The sequence below is a fragment of the Ictidomys tridecemlineatus genome, chromosome X (assembly GCF_052094955.1).
Source record: "Ictidomys tridecemlineatus isolate mIctTri1 chromosome X, mIctTri1.hap1, whole genome shotgun sequence".
Classification (NCBI taxonomy): domain Eukaryota; kingdom Metazoa; phylum Chordata; class Mammalia; order Rodentia; family Sciuridae; genus Ictidomys; species Ictidomys tridecemlineatus.
Window position 1 is genome coordinate 81986902 of NC_135493.1, and position 23256 is coordinate 82010157.

Genomic DNA, 23256 nt, shown 5'->3' on the forward strand with positions numbered 1-23256 from the left:
AGAGCAGTTGATATCTTTATGGTTACATTCCAATAAAGTTTTTATGAATATTTAATACTGTTCAATACCAATCCAGTGCTGTGTAGAACCCTAATGAAGCCTGAGGCAAATGGAAAAATCAAAAGCACTAGTTCTATCTTTATTGAAAATTTTTATCTTTTGCTAATTGTGGATTTTTGTATTAAATTTGATTTTTAAATCATTAAAATGTTATTTACTTTTATTTTTTTATTTTTCAAGGTTTTATTGCCAACCAAAATTGGTTCATTGCACACAAAATAAGTTGTGTGGTAGGAAGAAGGGATTGTACATATTATAACCATGTTAATTACAGTACATTAAAATGGTGGTTTACATTACAAATAAGCCTGTAAGTTTAAATATACTAGTGTTATAACCCAATGTACAGACCTTCTTTATACAATACATACAATTATCAGGAATGCAAAAAAAAAACACATAAATAATGCCCATTTTACAGGTGACATTTTAAACAATGAAAACACCAAACGCTTCAACAACTGGGGCATTGGTCCATAAAAACCCTTTCTAAAAATAGAAATATTTGTAGCAGCAATGCTTTCTTTTAAGCATTTGGATGCAAGTCATTGCAAGACCATGTTAATAAAGTTTAGTTATTAACAATATCTTACAAAAAAACAGTCTACACATAAAATTTGTCTTCCAAATATGGAAGAAACAAACAATGTCCCACATTGTAGTGTCCTGCAAGTGTCACATTGATGCTTATAACAAAATCCATCTATGATCAGGCATACCACACTCATATCATTGTTCACATGGTATATCCACAAGGAAAAATAAAGAACTGAAACACTCTGCAATAGGAAAAGCTTTGGAGCTAACACGATCTCAGCAGAAAAGGCACATTTCAGAATATTCCTTATCACAGCCCAGACAGACCCACAGAAGATCCTTCTTAGATCAGCATCTTCCTCCTAACGAGATCGTTGCATCTGTCTAGGTTGGCATGCTAATGCTCATTTCAGAGATAGCACCAGGTTGGAAGGAAGGATAAAAATGAAAACCTCACAAGCTCACTGAGAGGAGGGTGTGCTCTTTGAAAAGCTTCCAGCAAACAGTGTGCAACAGGATTGCCAAGCTTCCAGAGATGTGCAAATTCTCTCTTTTAAGATGTCCTGTCAGCTGGCAGCTCTGCCCAAAGGCTAACTAAAACATTTAAAACACACATGAAATCCTTCAAAACCACCCCTAAGACTGTTCAGAGGAAAGAGTCCATGGGAGGTGCCTATGAAAAGCCCAGGAATGCCTCAGCAGCTTCCTTCACGCTGGCTGTTTTGAGGATGTTGTCAGAGGACCTGCCGATGGAGTTGGGGACAGGCTCTTCGGTAAACTCAGGATCGAAATGCCGCAGGTCACTGGGCCCACTCACATTTGGGTTAAAAGGGGGCGTTATCTTCTTATTTATGAGATCATCCCAGTTAATCAGAGAGACGAAGACGTGATTCTTAATCTCCATAAAGTCGTCCTTGGCACTGAGCCTCTTTGTCCTGTCCTTCTGCAGGAGGCCCTCCAGGAGATGTCTTGCAGAATTTGTGATATTTGGTTTCAACTGGAGGGGCCTGTTCAGAATGTTATGGTACATCTCAGCTGTGTTTCGGCTGTAAAAAGGAGGCAGGCCAGACAGCATCTCGTATAAAACAGCCCCCAGGCACCACCAATCCACCGTCCTGTCCTAAGGCTGCTTATGAAGTACTTCGGGTACTTACAAAGTACTCAGGTGTGCCACAGAAGGTGGATGTCGTGCCATTGTGTTCAATATTTTCCTTGCAGAGTCCAAAGTCAGTAAGGACAATGAGTCCCTGTGAATCTAGCAAAATATTCTCTGGTTTTAAGTCTCTATAAACAATGTTCAGAGAGTGCAGGTAACCCAAGGCACTGGCTATTTCAGCAGCATAGAAGCAAGCCCGTGGTTCTAGGAAGCAGCGCTCCCTCTGAAGATGGTAGAATAGCTCTCCTCCATTAATGTAGTCTAGGACAAAGTACAGTTTGTCGGCAGTCTGGAAAGAGAAGTGAAGGCCCACCAGGAAAGGGTGTTTCACATTCTTCAGTAGAACATTCCGCTCTGACATAATATGCTTCTCCTCCTTCTTTTTCAGGATTGCTTTCTTCTGCAAAACTGACTGCATAAAATGCTTCTTCTGCCTTGTGTCTTGCTAGAAGAACCTTTCCAAAACTGCCCTTCCCAATTACTTTCAAGAAGTGAAAGTCAGATGATTTAGCATGAGGATTGGATGATGGACCAAGGTTGATTTGCTGAGAAAGGACTTGGTGGAGGAGAAGGGTTGGCATTTATAAGCCCGGGCTCCTGAGGTTGGGAGATTTTCAAAATGGACTGAACTTCAGGGTGTTTGCATGCATAGGAGTTATTGGCAATCTTCTGAATAAAGTCGTTCAGGCCCATCCTCCTCTGTTTCATGAAAGCTTTTCAAAGTAGTGGTTGGAGGAGAATTGGTAGTGTTTCCAGGCATTATTTACTTTTAAAAAAGGGACAGGGTGTGAATACTACAAGTGGGGTGTTAGACTTTCCATTACTCTTCTTCCTGTATAGTGTCTTGGCCTAGACTACTGACTGGTTGGAGGGAAAATGCTTCAGGTTTATCACCACAACTGAGTTTTCTAGTGCTAGAGGTCCTTGCTAATAACAGAACTAGCATCCACAGTCCTGAGGAAACTTACATCACCCAATAAAGGCTACCATTTCCATTTTAGGAGTAGCCATACAGGGATCACCTCACATCAACTGCTGTAAACCTCATACCTGTAAGAACCACCACAATGCCCCCACTCTTGCAAGACTGAGCCATATTGGGTTTCTCTAACTCTGCCATGGTATAAACTATGCTCAGTCATTCACAGGCAAAGCTCTAAGGAGACAACACAATGGTGCCCAGCTAGAAATTAAGCCAACATTGCAAAACAAACTCACACCTGGAGACACATCTGCAGGGGAAAGCCACTTACTAAGTAGGGCATCCATAAAGGTGGTAGAAATAATTGATCAACCTGATGGAAATACTTAATGGGAAAAGCACAAGAAATATAAAAAATAAGGTAACATAAGGCCTCCAAAAGAACATAATGATGCTCTAGCAACAGATACTAAAGAAATCAAAATGGATGAAATGCCTGAACAAAAATTGAAAAGAATGATTATATAAAAGGTCAATGAGGAGGGAGATCCAAGATGTTGAACTAGAGGGAGGCTGCATTCCTGGTTGCTCCATGACTCAGAATTCAAGCAGAAGAAATACTGTCTGTGAGGCAGCTGTTGCTGCCCACAGTCCCCTGCTGTTTACCCCCCATTTGTCCACTATAATAGCCTGCTGCTTGCCAGCATATTGTCTGCCTTTTGAGCACAGATCACTGGCTGACTTCTGCCTATCACCCACCATTTGCCCATTTGCCTATTGTCAACCCATGAATTGCCCACCATTAGCCTTCAGACCACATGCAGACCTTCAGCAGATCACCTGGTGCCCACTGAGGCCTGGAAATCCATTGTCACAGTACCCACAGGTTTGGTTTCATGTGGCCCCTCCATCTTGGCACATCAGTCAAAGCCTGCAGGTTTGCTACTGCCACTGTGCCATCTTGGGGTGTGGCTACCTCAGTCTGGGGACATCAGCCAGGGCCTAGAGATATATTTCAGCATACCTACAGGTCTGGTTGCACCTGAGGTCTTTCTGCTGGGTGTGCTAGTGGTACTATCTGTCTGCCTCTTTGCAGGGTCGTTCCTTTGTGTGAGCACATCCCTTGTGGTCCCTCTGCAAATTGAAACAGCATTTAGATCTTGGGCTACAGCAAGGCAGAACCTAGGAAAGCTGAAGCCCAGGTCCATCAGATTGCAGCTGGGTTTGCATGGGCTAGTCTGGGTCTAGCAGACCTGTAGACAGCTGGAGACTAGGGGTAGTTACAGTGGAAACACAGGTTGGAGAAGCTGGAGAAAACCAGGCTGTCTCCAACTCAGTGAGCTCTGAAGTGCACAGGGCCGACTACAATGGGTGGGAAGACTAGAGGAGCATGTGAGAACATCTTGTTATTGGGTCACCCCCCACTCAACCAGTTAGGCATCCACAGGACTGGAGCTACCATCAAACTTCAGAAAACCCCACCCCACCTATCAGCAGAGAAGGGAAGCTGAAAAAATTTTTGAAAGCCAATGGAAGCAATCGTTCAATTTCCATTCAGCCTTTTGTTTTTGTTTTTGTTTTTGTTTTTTTTTTTGGTCTTCTTTCTCTCGCAACTCTACCATGTTTGAATTTAAATATTTTTCATGCATCAATTTATTAAGGAATGGGATGTCTGTATAGCATATTATGTTTTTTTTTATATTCTTATATTTTTCCTTTTTAAAAAAATATATATTTTTTTCTCTCACCTATCTGTCTCTCTGGATTGTCTTTCTTACTTCTCTCAAACTAACCACCAATCTCTATTAATTCCTCCCTTGCTCTTATTACAAAATTTTACCTCTATCTTCTCCCTTATAAACATCACATCTTACACTACTCCTGTTCCCTCAGTGTACAAACCCTTTTTAGCAAACTTACTGTTTATACTATAGACAATATTTGGACACATCATTTCTCTTTACTGTGACAAAACTTTAGACACCTTAATAGGAGCTATTTGGTTTATGGTTGTATATTGTTTGCACTGGATGCTGTTAATATTGGTTTCCCCTTTAAAGGTGAGGTACTGGAAGCATTCAGGGACACTATAAGACTACAGGGTAGAAACTGTACTGCCTCAGATCCATACCACTAGATGGGAAGACAGACAAATAACATGAAAAAACAAGGGAATGAAGCACTTCAAACAAACCAAGATATTCCAAGAATAGAATCCATAGACAAGACAGTAGAAGAAATATCAGAGAAGGAGTTTAGAAGGTACACAGTTAAACTAATCTTCAAAATAAAGGATGGTATCAGAGAGAAGATACAGGAAGTGAAAGATCACTTCAATAAAGAAGCAGAGATTTTTGAAGAGGCAGATCTTCAATAAATATTCCAAAAAGGAATCAAGGAGAAATCCTCAAAATGAAGGAAACAAACTAAATTAAAAATTCAATGGAAATTATCACCAACAGACTAAACCACTTAGAAGACAGAACCTCAGGCAATTAAGACAAAATATATACTCTTGAAAACAAAGTCAACCACACAGACAAGTTGGTAAGAAACCATGAATAGAACTTCCAAGAAATATGGGATAACATGAAAATACCAAATTTAAGATTTACTGGAATAGACAAAGCTGTGGAGATACAAACAAAAGGAATGAACAATCTTTTAAATAACATAATATCAGAAAATTTCCCAAACTTAAAGAATGAAATGGAAAATCAATTACAATAGTCTTATTGAACCCCAAATGTACAAAATTACAACAGACCAACACCAAGACACATTATAATGAGAACGACTGACATACACAATAAGGATAGAATTTTAAAGGCTGTGAAAGAAAAAAATCATATTACATATTGGGGAAACCAACTCAGAATTCAGCTGATTTCTCAACCCAGACTCTCAAAGGCAGGAGGTCCTGGAATAATAGGTACAAAGATCTGAAAGAAAATGGATGCCAACCAAGAATTTTTTATCCAACAAAATTAAGCTTTGGACTTTAAGATGAAATAAAAACCTTCCATGATAAACAAAAGTTAAAAGACTTCACTGTCAGAAAGCCTGCACTACAGAACATACTCAGAAAAATATATCATAAGGAGGAAATAATAAAAAAAACAGCAAAAGGAGGAACTACACTAAAGAAAAGGACAATCAAAGGAGAAACTAAGTTAAGTTAAAAAACAAAAATAAACCAAAATGAACAGGAATACAAATCATATCTCAATAATAATCCTTAATGTTAATGGCCTAAACTCATCAATCAAAAGACATAGACGGGCAGACTGAATTTTTAAAAAGACCCAACAATATGCTGTCTTCAAGAGACTCATCTCCTAGGAAAATATATCCACAGACTGAAGGTGAAAGGTTGGGAAAAAACATCACTCACGTGTGCATAAACAAGCAAGGATTTTTATCCTCATATCAGATAAAGTGGACTTCAAGCCAAAGTTATTCAGAAGAAATAAAGAAGGACATTTCATACTGCTTAAGGGAATCAATTGTACATCAACAAGACATAACAATCATAAATATATATGCCCCACACAATGGAATATCTACATACATCAAACAACCCTTCTCAATTTCAAGAATCAAGCAGACCACAACACAATAATATTGGGTGATTTTAACACACCTCTCTCACCATTGTATAGATTTTCCAAACAAAGAAACTACAGAACTAAATAGTATAATCAATGACTTAGATTTAACAGACATATATAAAATATTTCATTCATCATCAAGCAAATACACTTTCTTCTCAGCAGCACATGGATCCTTCTCTAAAATAAACTATGTTTGCCACAAAACAACACTCAACAAATACAAAAAAAAATAGAAATTCCACCCTGCATTCTATCAGATAACAACAGAATGAAACTAGAAATCAATGATAAAATAAAAAATAGAAGCTACTCCAAAACTTGGAGACTAAAAAGCATGGTATTGAATGACAAATGGTAGCAAATGAAATCAAGGAGGAAATAAAAAAATACTTAGAGGTAAATGACAACATCGATACAACATATCAAAACCTCTGGGACACTATCAAGGCAGTGCTAAGAGGAAATTTTATTGCATTGAGCTCAGACTTTAAAAGAATAGAAAAGTCAACAAATCAATGACCTAATATTACATCTGAAAGCCCTAGAAAAAGAACAAATCTACACTAAATGCAGTTAGAAAACAGGAAATAATTAAAATCAGAGGTGAAATCGATGAAATTGAAACAGAAGAAACAATTCAAAATATTGACAAAACAAAAAGTTGGTTCTTCAAAAAAATAAATAAAATTTATAAACTGTTTGCTACAATAACAAAGAGAGACAGAGAAAAACCTCAAATTATTAAAAATTGTAATGAAAAAAGAAATATCATGATGGACACTACTGAAATACAGAAGATAATTAGAAAATATTTTGAAAATTTATACTCAAATAAAATGTAAAATCTCAAAGAAATTGATAAATTTCTGAACATATGATCTACCCAAACTGAATCAGGAGGAAAAACACAATTTAAACAAAACCATTTTCAAGCAATGAAATAGAAGACTCCATCAAACTCCTACCAACTAAGCAATGCTCATGACCAAATGGCTTCTCAACCAAGTTCTACAAGACCTTCTAAAAAGAATTAACACCAATACTCTTCAAATTATTCCATGAAATAGAAAGGGAAGGAACCCTTCCAAACTCAAGCTATGAGGCCAATATTACCCTGATACCAAAATCAGACAAAGACACATCAAGGAAAAAAAAACTTCAGACCAATATCCCTGATGAACATAGTTGCAAAAATTCTCAATAAAATTCTGGCAAATTGCATACAAAATATACTTAAAAGCTAGTGCAGGGTGGGGTTGTAGCTCAGTGGTAGAGTGCTTGTCTAGCATGTGTGAGGCACTGAGTTCAATCCTCAACACCATATAAAAATAAATTTAAAAAAAAGTACTGTGTCCATCTATAATTAAAAAATATTTTTAAAAAATATAGTGCACTATAATCAAGTTGTGTTCATCCCAGGGATACAAGGTTGGTTCAACATATGGAAATCAATAAACATAATACATCACATCAATAAAATTAAAGACAAGAATCATATGATTATCTCAATAGATACAGAGAAAGAATTTGACAAAATACTTCATGTTCAAAACATTAGAGGCCTGGGGATATAGTTCAGTTGGTAGAATGCTTGCCTCACATGCACAAGGCCATGGGTTCAATCCCCAGCACCACAAAATAAAAAACCAACCAACAAACAAAAAACACTAGAAAAAATCGAGATATTAGGAACATACCTCAACATGGTAAAAGCTATCTATGCTAAGCCCAAGGAGAACATCATTCTAAACGGAGAAAATATGAAAGCATTCCCTCCAAAAACTGGAATGAGACAAGGATGCCCTCTTTCACCACTTCTATTCAACATAGTCCTTGAAACTCTAGCCAGAGCAATTAGACAGATGAAAAAAATTAAAGGGATACGAATATGAAAAGAAGAACTCAAACTATCACTATTTGCTGATAACATGATTCTATATTTAGAAGATTCAAAAAATTCCATCAGAAAACTTCTAAAACTAATAATGAATTCAGTAAAGTAGCAGGATATAAAATCAATACTCACAAATCAAATGCATTTCTATACATAAGCAATGAATCCATTGCAAGAGAAATTAGAAAAACCACCCCTTTCAAAATAGTCTCCAAAAAAATGAAATAAAATACTTGGGAATCAATCTATCAAAAGAGGTGAAAGACCTCTACAATGAAAACTACAGTACAATAAGGAAAGAAATTGAAGGACATCTTAGATGATGGAAGAATCTCCCATACTCTTGGATAGGCAGAATTAATATTGTCAAAATGGCCATACTATCAAAATAATTATACAGATTTAACGCAACTCCTATTGAAATCCCAATGACATTCCTCATAGAACTAGAAAAAGCAATCATGCAATTCATTTGGAAAAATAAGAGACCAAGAATACCCAAAGCAATCCTTAGCAAGAAGAGTGAAGCAGGAGGCATCACAATACCAGAACTTAAATTATACTACAGAGCAATAGTAACAAAAATGGCATATTATTGGTACCAAAATTATTAAGAATACAAGCAATAATAGATGTTGGCAAGGATGTGTGGAAAATGGTATGCTCATACATTGCTGGTAGGACTAAAAGTTGGTGCAACCACTATGGAAAACAGTATGGAGATTCCTTAGAAAACTTAAAATGGAACCACCATTTAACCCAGCTATCCCACTCCTCGGTTTATATCCAAAGGACTTTAAATGAGCATACTATAGTGACACAACTCCATCAATGTTTATAGCAGCTGAATTGACAATAATCAAACTGTGGAACCAATCTATATTCCCTTCAACAGATGAATGGATAAAGAAAATGTGGTACATATACACAATGAAATATTATTTGGCCTTAAAGAAGAATGAAATTATGCTATTTGCAGGTAAATGGATGGAACTAGAGAATATTTCGCTAAGTGAAATAAGCCAATCCCCAAAAACCAAAGGCCAAATGTTTTCTCTGATAAGTGGATGTTATTCCATAGTGTGTGTGGGGAGGGGGAGTGAGTAGGGAAGAATAAAGTAATTCTGGATTGTGCAGAGGGAGTGAGGAGGGGGTGGGACTGTGGGGATGGGAAGGATGATAGAATGAGACACACATTATTATCCTATATAAATGTATGATTACACTATTAGTGTGACTCTGCACCATGTACAGCCAGATGAATGAGAAGTTGTGCTCCATTTGTGTACTATGTTTTAAAATACATTCTACTGTCACATATAACTAATTAGAACAAATTTCAAAATTTTAAAAAATAAAAAAGAAACTATAGCCAGGGCAACCAGGCAAGAGAAGGAAATTAAAATGAAAAAGGAGTCAAATTATCTGTTAGCAAATGACAGTATTTTATACTTGGAAGATCCAGAATTCTATAAGCAAAAGACTTCTAGATCTGATAAATTCAGAAATATAACAGAATACAAGATCAGCATAAAAAGTTATGCTCTATTTGTGTACAATGTGTCAAAATGCATTCTACCATCATGTATCATTAATTAGAACAAATAAAGAAAAGGTCAATGAGATCTAAAAACTACTTATAAACTGTTAAATGAAATTAAAAGATAATACAGGTTATGAATGAGAAACTCAGCAGAGACAGAGATTTTGAAAAAAGAACAAAAGAGAAATTGGGGGAATGAAGACCTCAATAACTCAAATAAAAATACAGTTGATAGCCTCAACAACACAGTAGATCAAGCAGAAGAAAAATACCTGAACTTGAAGACAGGTTGTTTGAAATATCCCAGTCCGAGAAAAAAAATAAGAAAGAATGAAGAGAGAATTCAAGCCCTTTGGACACCATTGACTGAACAAGTATTTGCATTTTTAGAATAGGTGAAGGTGAGGATGAAAAGAACATAGAAAAATTATTTTATGAAATAACAGCAGAAAAAACTTACTTATTCTTGGAAAAGTTATGGATGTCCAAGTACAGGAGACTTATAGGAACTCAAAACATGACAAAGAATGATATTCACAATGACATATTAAAGTCAAACTGTCAAAATTGCAAGATGAAGAAAGAATTATAAATTTTGAAAGAGAAAGTTGCCAAGTCACATTTAAGACCATCCCCATTAGACTAATAGAATATTTCTCATCAGAAATTCCTATAGCTAGGATGGAATGTAATGGTATACTCTAGGCCCTGAAACAAAATAATTTTCATCCAAGAATACTATATCAACCATAGCTATCCTTTAGAAATTAAAGAGAAATAAAATTCTTCCAAGACAGCAAAAACTGAGGAATCTCACAACAGAACAGCATTACAAAAGATGCTTAAGGGGATCCTACATTCAGAAATGAAAAAATTTTGTTCCCATCATAGAAGAATGTTAAAGTATAAATTCCACTAGAAAAGAAGATATACAAAAGATAAATAGAATAATATCAAATATTGTAAATATAGTAAACCATCACACCACAAAAATGATCAGGAAGAAAAGAACAAAGATTATTCAAAACAAGTAGAAGAAAACTAACAAAATGACAGGAAATAAGTCCATATTTTTCAATACTAACACTGAATATATATGGAACAGATTCTCCAATTAAAGAACAGAGACTAGCTAAATGGATTTAATAAAAAAAAGAAAACATGATCAAATAATATACTGCCTACAAGAAACACCACCTGGGCTGGGGTTTTGGCTCAGCAGTAGAGTGCTTGCCTAGCATGCATGAGGCACTGGGTGCAAATCTCAGCACCACATAAAAGGTTATTGTGTCCACTTACAACTAAAACAAATATTTTTTTTAAAAAAAGAAATACCACCAATAAAGATATATAGACTGAAAGTGAAAGTATGGAAAATAATAATGTAAGTAAATGGAAAACTAAGGAGAACACAAGAAGCTTATATTTATATTCGAGAAATTGACTTTAAGAGGAGACAAAGAAGGTCACTGTGTAATGATCAAGAAATCAATTCATCAACAGATATAACAATTGAAATCTATATGCACCTAATGCCAGCACCTAACTTTATATTTAAAAAAAAAACACACACTATTAGACCTAAGGGGAAAGACAGGTTCTAATACAACAGTAGTGGTGGACTTCAACACTACCACTTTTGTCAATGTGTACATTATGCAGACAAACAATCAAAAAAAGCAACATGAATGTTAAGCTCTACTATAGATCAAATTAATCTAACAGATATTTACAGAAAATACAATTACACCATAACACTCTATTCATTAGGACATAGAATTTTCTTTAGAATAGATTATATATTAATGGCTTAATATATGAGGCCACAAAAACATAATAAAAATGCTTACATAATTGAAATCATATCCTGCGTTTTATTATCACAATGTAATCAAACTAGAAATTGACAACAAAAGAAATCTTAGAAATTATACAAATACATGGAGATAAAAAAAAAATATGTTTGCATGAAAAATAACTCACAATGGATAAAAGCATACTAAAATTTATGAGATACAGCAAAAGCAGTACTAAGTGGGAAGTTTATAGTAACACATGTTTACATTAAAAAATAGAAAGATTTCAAATAAAATTTTGATGTATCTCAAAGACTTAACAAAAATAAGAACAAACCAAAGCCAAAACTAGAATAATTAAGATTAAAGCATAAATGACCAAAATAGACAACAAAAAAATACAAAAGGACAATGAAATAAGGAATTGGATTTTTTAAAAAACATTAAAAAATTAACAAAACTTTATCCAGACTACCTAAGAAAGAGAGAGAAAGAAGAACCAAATAAATAAAATCAAAGGGGAATATGGAAACCTTACAACCAAAACCACAGAGATACAAATGATCATTTGGGATTAATATGAAAAAATATATGCTAACATATTGGGAAACCTGGAAGAAATGGAAAATTTTCTAAACACATATGACCTGCCAAAATTGAATCCTGAAAAGAAAACAAAACAAATCTGAATAGACCAAAACAAATAATGATATGGATTAGTATTTAAAAGGTTCTCAAGGGAGATCAAAGATGGTAGATAAGAAGAGCCCCCAATATCATAGCTATTCTATGATTGTGAATTGAAATAGCAGTCCTGCAGCAGCAAACTGATGTAGCAAAACTTCAGGAAAATGTGGTAGGTGAAAATAAAACAATGGTTTCTAGAGTAGAAAGAGAATAAATAAAAACAACAGATGGCAGCAGTGTCCAGCAAGTGGTAGCTCGGTGGTGAAGAGAAACTCCCCTCCAAGGAGACAAAAGAAATTCTCCCATCAAGTTTAAAAAAAAAAAAAAAAAAAAAGAATCTCTCGGTCCTTCACAGTCACAATCTGAGCAGAAAATAAGCTCAGAAAAAGCAAGCTGAATTGGTGTGGAAGAAAGCCCCAGCAATCCCCAGAGGAGACAGTTAAAGGGGTGGGGAGGAGCCAAGACAGCTTTAAAAGACTGCTTGTACTTCCTAAATGGTAGACTAGAAATCCCAGTTAACCTTTGTTTCTCATATTACCCTCCCTATTTCTCCTCCTCTATCCCATGTTATAATTTAGCTATGAGGTGTCCCCAAAAAAACTCATGTGTGAAACAATGCAGGAAAGTTTAGAGTGGTGAATTGTTGGGTTAAAAGCCTTAACCTAATCAATAAATTAATCCACTTGAATGGATTAACTGAGTGGGGTTTATATTTTGTCCCTGGTGAGTGGAGTTCTCTCTCTGGGAGTCCTTGAGCTTCTTTCCTGCTCTACACTCTTCTGCCATAATGTTCTGCCTCACCCTGGGCCCAGAGCAAAATCCTCAATAAACTATCAGCAAACAGCATTCAAAAACATATTAAGAAGATAATACACCACGACACAGTGGGCTTCATCCCAGGGATGTGAGATTGTTTGAACATCCACAAGTCAGTAAACAAAATTCACCACTCAGTGGAATTAAGAATCATGCAATCATTTCAATAGACACAGAAAAAGCCTTCAAGAAAATCCAGCACCAATTAATGTTAAAAACACTAAAAAAAAATGAGGGATAGAAGAATCTTATCTAAACATTACAAAGCTGTATTATTCATCCATGAAAAGGAATACAATTAAGTCATTTGAAGGAAAATGGATAGAACTGGAAATCATTATGTTAAACAAAGTAGGCCAGACTCAGAAAGATGAGTAATGTATGCTTTCTTTCCTGCATACTGGCAAGGAGGTGAGAAAAATGGATGATATGAATGCATGAAGTAGACCTGTAATGTAGAACAAGGGGATCAGGTTTTAGAGGAGGTAAGAGTAAGTATCAGGGAGTGAGACTGATCAAATTAGTTATATGCATAGATTGATCAAATTATGTTATATCCATATAAATTATGTTATATGGATATGCCATAATGCAAACCACTGTGTTCTGAAACAGGTGGGCTCTTGGGGAGAGAAAAAGAGAAACTTACTAGGTGGAGACCAAAATCTATGTGCATGACCAGCCATACTTGTCTTTTCAGTTAGAATGAACAAAACCTCTAGTGTATGCTTGTACCAGATCAACTAGAACAAAACATAATCAATTTATGTCACCAGATTCAAAGATCTACATAATGTACCCTCAACTGATTTATGGCTACACTGCTTAACCAAGGAGAAACATTCTGAATACCAAATAGCAAATTATTAACACAGGATTTGATTTTCAAAAAAACTTGCCTGGGAACCTTGGCTTTTCTTCCCAGGAAAATCCTAATATATAGTTAGAGAGCTCAACCCAGTTTGCATCTCTCCCTTCCCTCCCCTCCCCTCCCCTTCCTTTCTCTTCCCACCTCTCTCTTCTCTTTTCTGTGATTTTGGGGTGTATACCTTTACTTTGCTGTCTTTTAATAAATCTTTGCTTGTGTCTTGCTTTCAACTTTTAAATTCTTTTCTGCAAAATAATTCAAGAACTCACTTGGACCAAGTTGAGGTTCCACTGCCGCCTTGGAGGGACCTTTCAGATCCCTGTCTGGTGACAGTTAATATGCGTGAAAAGAATAAATAAATAAAGTACTGCAGTGGTAATGTAAAATTAGTCTTATATATGGTAATTTGGGGCTGAGGTTATAACTCAGTGGTAGAATGTTTGCCTACTATGTGTGAGGCCCCAAGTTCAATCCCCCAGCATAAAAAAAAAAAAAAAAAAAGAAAGAAAGAAAAAGAAAATGTTAGGCGGGGTTGTGACTCAGTGGTAGAGAACTTGCCCAGCAGGTATGATGCACTGAGTTCCATCCTCAGCACCAGATAAAAAAATAAACAAGGGGCTGGGGTTATGGTTCAGTGGTAGAGTGCTCACCTAGCATGCACGAGGCACTGAGTTCCATCCTTAGCACCATATAAATGTAAAATAAGATATTGTGTCCACCTATAACTTAAGAATAAATATTTAGGGGCTGGGGATGTGGCTCAAGCGGTAGCGCGCTCGCCTGGCATGCGTGCTGCCCGGGTTCGATCCTCAGCACCACATACAAACAAAGATGTTGTGTCCACCAATAACCAAAAATAAATAAATAAATAAATAAAAGAATAAATATTTAAAAATAAATAAACAAAGTTTTAAAAAAGAAAGAAAATGTGTATGTATTTATATAGAGAAAGTTAGGACTACATGATATACTAGCATCTGATTAATTTGGTTAGCATTATTTGAAAATAGACCAGCAGCTATTACTGACTTTGTCAGTAATGTGAACATATTTGTTTAAAAACCACATTTATTGTTATAGCTAAAAGGTAAATGAGGAAATAAACTTATTAACTTGGAATTTTAAATTTGGTAAAAATTTTACATAAATTTGTTTACTACACTAAAAATAATTTGGAAAAATTTAAAAATTGGCATTTTTGCAAAATTAATTTAAACATTATCTATAAATATATGTTTTCATATGTAAATGTACATATACACACTTTACATACATACAAATGTATTTTGTACATAAAGGAGTTACTATTTATTCTATTTTATGGATAATGACACTGATAATTAGAAAGGCAGCTTAGCCATTTGAAAGCAAGCCACATGTGTCCTATATGAGTGATTATTCCATTATATCCCGAATGGCACTCTTTCATTCTTGAGGTAGAAATGAGCATCTACTGTGTTCTAGACTTTGCATTCGGCACTCTAAGATTCAAAAATGAATGATTTCACTCATCTTTCAAGGAGCATATAATTAATCCAGTAAGGGACACAAACAGGTAAATAGATGATTAAAATACAAAGAAGTACCATGTAATTTCAAGGATGTAAGAGCACCAGGAAGGGTGTGCACCTGACTGGAAAGAGTGCTTATCATCGAAATGAAAACAAAATTTAAAACTTTTCATAAGAACTCTTTGGGACCCAAGTATATGTCTGTAGAGCACTAGGTGTCCTCAAATTCTTTTAAGTAAAGAACCTAGACGATAGGAAGTATAGTATGAAACCCTGAGAGATTAACACCAGTAAGTTTTCATACTAGGAAAGAAAAAGGGAGGCCAGAAACAAGGCTTGACTGATTTGTATCTCAGGATCAGACTACAGCAGGCCTCAAGGTATATGTAGAGGTAAATGTAGAAGTATTTAGTAGAAAGGCCATTAGCCCAAGTTTCATATTCATAAAGGGCTTCAAGTTTAGACATTTCACATGATCTACAAAGGTTATTGTTACAGATACAGAAATAAATAGATATCAAACATTTAAAATATACCACAATTTTTATAAACTTGTTTTGACGCTCCTTTTCCCTTTTTTCTTCCATTAAATATACTAAACAGAAGACTTGAGTTTCTCTTCAACTCTAAAAAGCCTCGCATGCTTGCATGAATTAATTTCTTCATTTAACAAACTCTTAATCACACTGTTCATATGATTTAGTATATTTGATTTTGTAAATTAGACAAAGCATTTACATTTATTTTTATTTGTTTATTTTTTTCCAAAATATTTATTTTTTAGTTGTAGTTGGACACAATAGCTTTATTTTATTTATTTCTTTTTATGTGGTGCTGAGGATTGAACCTAGGACCCAACATGTGCTAGGTAAGAGCTCTACCACTGAGCCACAACCCCAGCTATATTTTTTTTTAGATATAAAATATGGCACCAGAGACTTCTTTTCAGTAACATGGAGTAGATATGCTCTATCACTATTCTAGGGTTATTGTAATAAATTCCCACAAAAATGCTGGCTTAAAACAATAGAAATTTATTCTCTCAAGAATCTGGAGACTAAGAGTCTGAAATAAAGTTGTTGGTAGGACAAATCTCTTTCTGAAGTTTGTAGGAAAAAAAATCCTTCCTTGTTTCTTCCTAGCTTTTGGTTGGCCCCAAATATTTCTTTGGCTTGTGGCAGTAGAACTAAATCTCTACCTTCATCATCACATAGCCTTCTTCAATGTGTCTATGTTTGTCTGTGTTTCCTTCTCTTTCTATAGCATCACCAATTATATTGGATTTACGGCTCATCTTAATTCAGTACAATCTCATCTAAAATAATTACATTTACAAAGACCCTCTTTCTAGACAAGGTCACATTCTGAGGTTGCAGATGGACATGAAATTTAGTTGTATATTACTCAACTCAGTAGACATACTTTCCCCCATCAATCCCATTAAATGTAACTATAAACCCTGTACTCTAAAAAACAAATATGACCAGACTCTGAAAGGAAGAGAGAAGGCAGGCTGGCTAAGATTAGGCAAAGAGTCCTTAGATTTGATACCAAAAACAAAAGCCAAAGAAGGAAATACTGCAATTGAACCTCATTGAAATTTAAAACAAAGAAACAAACAAAAAAAGCAAAAAAACTTTTGCTATCTGAAATTCCCCATCTGAAGAGGATGAAAAGACAAATTACAGACTTGGAGAAAATATTTGCAAATTGCATATCTGATAAAGAGCTTATTGTGTATCTGATAAAGAGCTTGTGGTGGTGGTGTTATTAGTTAGTGGAATTACCACTGATACATTCCAAGCCCATTTTTAGTTTTTATTTTGGGATAGGGCCTCACTAAGTTGCTGAGGCTAGCCTAGAATTTGTAATCCTTCTGTTTCAGCCTTCTGAGTAGCTGGGATTACAGGTGTGTGCCACCATGCCTTGCTATAAAAGTTATTTTTTAAAAAGAGAGGGGGGGGAGAGTTTTTTAATATTTATTTTTCAGTTTTTGGCGGACACAACATCTTTATTTTATTTTTATGTGGCGCTGAGGATTGAACCCAGCGCCCCACACATGCCAGGCAAGCTTGTTACCGCTTTAGCCACATCCCCAGCCCAAAGTTATTTTTTTTAAATGGCATTGTAGCTCATGAGTAACTTAATTTAGTATTCTCCCTGGATCTGAACAGAATGTGTGACCCAGGAAATAAAAGGTATAGCTTCATTTAAAGTTCTTTATTAGGGGTTTGTTTGAATTTGGCAGTGTGGTCTTCCATATACTAGGTCTTAATATTATATTAATAAACCTTATTTTATTGAAGCTTTAGATTCATAGCAAAATTGAGCAGAAAGTACAAAAAAGTTCTAGAATGCCCTCAATTTCCACACATGGAAAACTTCCTCCACTATTCATATCTCCCATCACTGTAGTACATTTGCTAAAATCAATGAACATATCACATAAGCCCATAGTTTACCTTACAGTTTGCTCTTGGAGTTATACACTTTATAGCTTTTGACAAATATATAATGATAAGTACCCACCATCATCATAACATACAAAATAGTTTTAGAGCCCTAAAAATCGTTAGTGTTCTGCTATTCATCCCTCCCTACTTGGTAACCACTGAACTTTTTACTGACTCCATAATTTTGACTTCTCCAGAATGTCATATAATTGGAGTCATACAGTATGAAGCCTTTTCATGTTGAGTATTTTCACTTTGTAATGTGCATTTAAGATTCTTCTTTTCATAGTCTGATAGCTTGTTTCTTTTTATCACTGAAAAAATTCCAGTGTCTGCATGCATGACAGTTTATTTATCCATTTACTTACTGAAGGACATCTTGGTTGCTTCCAAGTTTGGTAATTATGAACAAAGCTGCTATAAACATCTATGCAAAGGGGTTTCTGCAGAAATAAGTTTTTGACTCATTTGGATAAATACCAAGGAGTGTGATTGCTGGATCATATGGTAAGAGTATATTCAGTTTTGCAAGAAACTGTCAGAGGCTGGGAATGAAGATGGCATTGAATGGGGAGATTATAATCAAGAGTACAAATCTTGAAGAGATAGGAGGAGTGCTTTTGAAAAAAAGAATATGAGATATATATTGCAAAATAAAATGATCATATTAAATAGTAAAGTCTTGTACATTTCCCAATATGTAAAAGAGTAAATTTTAAATAGAACTGGCAAAGTGTCCAAAAAAGTAGCTATGCTATGGTGGCATGCTCATCAGAAGTGAATGAGAGCTCCCATTGCTCAACATTCTCATGATCATTTAGGATTGTCTGGGCATTAGATTTTGTCAATTCTGGCAGATGGGAAGTGATGCCTCATTGTTTTTTTCATTTTCAATTCCCTAATTACATGTGCTGTTGAACGTATTTTCAAATACTTACTTGTCATCTGCATATCTTCTTTGGTGAGGTATCTATTTAGGTCTTTTGCTCATCTTTTAATTAGGTGTTCATTTTCTTATTGTTAAGCTGTAAGATATATTCTTTGTTTTAGATATCAGTGTTTACCAGATGTGTCTTTTGCAAATATTTCATCACAGTGTATATCTTGTATTCATTCTCTTGACAATGTCTTTCTTAGAACAGAAGTTTTTATTATTTAATTTTTCCTGGCAAAAATGATTTTATTTTTCCCATATTTTTTATTGGTGTATCACTGTTGAACATAATAGTGGGATTTGTTGTCAAATATTCATACATGCACAAAATATAATAATATAATTTGGTGAACCTCATTCCCCAGTATTTTCCTTTTCTTTCTTTCCTCACACTGGTCCCTTTCCTCTACTCTACTGATCTCCCTTCGATTTTCATGAGGTCTCCCCAATCCACATTTCTTTCCATATTTTCTAATGTCCACATACAGGAGAAAACCTTCAGAGTTTGGCTTAATTCACTTAATATAATGTTCTCAAGTTCCATCCATTTTCTTGCAAATGACATAATTTCATTTTTATTTATGCCTGAATAAAACTCCAGTGTGTGTGTGTGTGTGTGTGTGTGTGTGTGTATTTTTTCTTTATTCATGCATCCATTGATGGATACCTATACTGTTTCCATAGTTTTAGCTTGGCTACTGTGATTGTACTGCTATAAACATGGGTATGCATGTATCACTGTAGTATGACTTAATTCTTTATTTAAGATTTTGTTTTTATTTTTTTAGTTGTCGATGGACTTTTTTATTCATTTATATGTGGTACTGAGAATAGAACCCATGGTAGGCCTCACACATGGTAGGCAAGCACTCTGCCACTGAGCCACAACCCCAGCCTGATGCCTTAATTCTTTAGGATGAATATCAAGGAGTAGTACAGCTGGATCATCCGGTGGTTCCATTCCTAGTCTTTGAGGAAACTACATACTGACTTCCATAGTGGTTATACTAATTTACAATTCATTGTAAATGTAAAAGTTTTCCCTTTTCTCCAGATCTGCTCAGAAGTTTATTTTTAATGAAGTCCAGCTTATCAATTATGTCTTTGGTGGATTGTGCATTTTTGTTGTATCAGAAAGTTAATATGTAAGGAAGATCCTCTAGGTTTTCTCCTCTGTTCTTTTCTAGGAGTTTTATAGTTTTGCATTTTATATTTAGGTTTATAATCCATTTTGAGTTGCTTTTAGTGATGGGTGTAAAGTTCCTGTCTAGATTCTATTGATTGATTGCATGTGGATATCCAGTTTTTCCAGCACCATTTACTGAAAAAAACATCTTTGTGCCATTGTGTCTACTTTTTTCTTTTGTGAGGTATCAGTTCATGAGAGTCTTTCTAGGCCCTCTGTCCTATCCCATTAACTGTCTCCTTTTCCACCAGTACCACATTGTCTTAATTACTGTTGCTTTATAGTTAGTCTTGAAGTTGAGCAGTGTCAGTTCTCTAACATTGTTATTATCCTTCAATACCAAGTTAGATATTCAGGGAATTTTGTATTTCCATATAAACTTTAGAATAATTTGGTCCGTATTCACAAAACATTTTGCTGGGATTTGGATTGGGATTGCAGTGAATTTGTAGATCAATTTGGGAAAAACTGACATCCTGGAAATATTGTTTTCTTATCTATGAACATGGAATAGATCTCCACTTATTTAATTTTTCTTTGATATCTTTTATCAGAGTTTTATAGTTTACTCATATAGATCTTGCACATAATTTTGTAAATTAATGCCTAAGTATTTCATTTTGGGGGGGTAGAAATGTACTTGACAGTGCGTGTGTGTGTGTGTGTGTGTGTGTGTGTTTTAATTTCAATTTCCACTTATTGATTCCTGGAATATAACAAAGTAATTGACTTTTGTAATATTTTATTTTTTAGTTGTAGTTGGACACATACCTTTATTTTATTTATTTATTTTTATATGGTGCTGAATATTGAACCCAGGGCCTCACAAGTGCAAGGCAAGCACTCTACTGCTGAGCCACAAAGCCAGCCCCAAAGTAATTGACTTTTATAGATTAACCTTGTATCCTGCAATATTTTTTATAATCACTTATTAGTTTTAGGAAGTTTTGTTGTTGTTGAACTTCTCTCAATTTTTTTTACATTGGGAATATTCTATCTGTGAAAAAAAAGTTTTATTTCTTCTTTCATAATCAATGTACAATTTATTTCTTTCCTTGTCTTGCTGTCTTAGAAATTCCAGTATGTTGTTGAAAAGCGGTGGTAGGAGGGAACATCCTTGCCTTGTTCTTGATCCCAGTGGGAAAACTTTTATTTTCTCCCTGCTCCATATTATATTAACTCTAGCAGTTTTTGTTTGTTTTTGTTTTCATTTGTACGTGTTCTTTGTCAAAATGAGGAAGTTTCCTGCTATTCCCAATTTGCTCAGAACTTTTATCATGAATGCATGTTGGATTTCATCAAATGATTTTCTACATCTATTGATATGATTATATGCTTTTTCATTGTTAGCCTTTTAATGAGATGAATTATATTATTTAATTTTCAAATATTGAGCCTACTTTGCATACCTGGGATAATCCCACTTATTTGTGGTATGTAATCCCTTTTATACATTGATGGATTTGATTTGCTAATATCAAATTGAGGATTTTTAAATTTTATCTTTGTTATTGAGAGATAAAGATCTGTAGTTTTCTTATAATGTCTTTGTCTACTTTTGCCATGAGAGTTAGGAAGTATTCCTTGTACTTCAATCTTCCATAAAAGAATGTAGAAACATGGTATGATTTCTTTTTTAAATGGCTGATAGAATTGAATCCATTTGAGATTGATGCTTTCTTTTTGGGAAGGTTAGTAATTGAATTTCTTCACTTATCAAATTGGGTATACAACCTGTGTGCCCTTTGAAAGATGAATGGATTTAAAAAATGTGGTGTATATACATACACAATGGAATGTTACTCAGCTATCAAAAGGAATGACTTTATGACTTTTTCCAGTAAATGGATGGATCTGGAGATTATTATGCTAATCAAAATAAGTCAATCCCCCAAACCATTTTTGTGGATATGTGGATGCTAACACACAACAAGGAGTGGGGGAGAAGATTAGAAATTAGATAGATTATATTAAAGAAAAGGGAATAAAGGGAAAGGAGGGCCTCAGAAACAGGAAAGACAGTGGAATGAATTTGACTTAATTTTTCTATGTATATATATGAATACACCACAGTGAATCACCACATCATGTACAATCACAAGACTGGGATTCCAATTAGAATAAAATGTACTCCATGTTTGTATAAATATGTCAAAATATACTATGCTGTCATGTATAACTAAAAAGACCAAATAAATAGCCAGGCATGGTGACACAGGCCTGTAATCCCAGTGGTTTTAGAGGCTAAGGTAGGAGGATCGCAAGTTCAAAGCCAGCCTCAGTAAAAAGCAAGGTGCTAATCAATTCAGTGAGACCCAGCCTCTAAATAAAATACAAAATATGGTTGAGGATGTGGTTCAGTGGTTGAGTTACCCTGAGTTCAATCCCTAGTACCCCTTCCCCTAAAAAAGACCAAAAAAAAATCGTGGGTATAGAGCTGTTTATATTATTCATATTGTTCATACTATTATTCATTTCACACTAGAATTTCATACTAGAATTTTTATGTACTCTTTTTTACTTAGAATGAGTAGAGTTTATTTGATTTCATTGATATTTTGAAAGGACCCACTTTTATTTCATTGATATCTTCTATTAATTTCCTTTTGACAATTTTATTTATTTATGTGCTAATTTTTATTATGTTTTTGCTTCTGCTAAATTTTATGTTGCTCTTGTTTTATTCTTTTTTTACTAGGATATGCATTCAATGCTATAAATTTTGTCCCACGAAATAATTTTGCTACATGTCACAAATTTTAAAAAGTTTTATTTCATTTTTATTCAGTTCAAAATATTTTAAAATTTACCCTGAGTTCCTTCTTAAATTCATGTGCTATTTAATCTTCATACATTTTGGAATTTGCCAGCTATCTTTATATAATTTATTTCCACTTTATTTCATTGTAGTCTTGAGAACATATATTGCATGATTTCTATTTTTTTACATTTGTTAAATGGCTTTATGGGCCAAATATGTTCTATCTTGGTGAATGGTCTATGTGAGTTTGAAAAGCTTTTGTAATCGATTGTTAGATAACAGTTTATGGATATAAATTGTGTTCAGTTAATTGATGGCTCCCCTGAATTCAACTAAATCCTTATTGATTTGCTACTTATTGGCTCCTTTCATTACTTTAAAAATATTAGTGATGTATGATTAACAAATAAAAATCTGTGCATATTTAATGCATAAATTTAATGAGTTTGGAGACAAAGATGCACCAATAGAATCATGACCACAATCTATTTCATAAACATGACTATTACTTCAAAAAG

General features: G+C 34.6%; 1 pseudogene; it reads right to left on the reverse strand.

The window, feature by feature from the left end:
- Window positions 1-855: 855 nt before the first annotated feature.
- On the reverse strand, window positions 856-2507 carry LOC144371737 (serine/threonine-protein kinase Sgk1 pseudogene; annotated as a pseudogene).
- Window positions 2508-23256: the final 20749 nt, after the last annotated feature.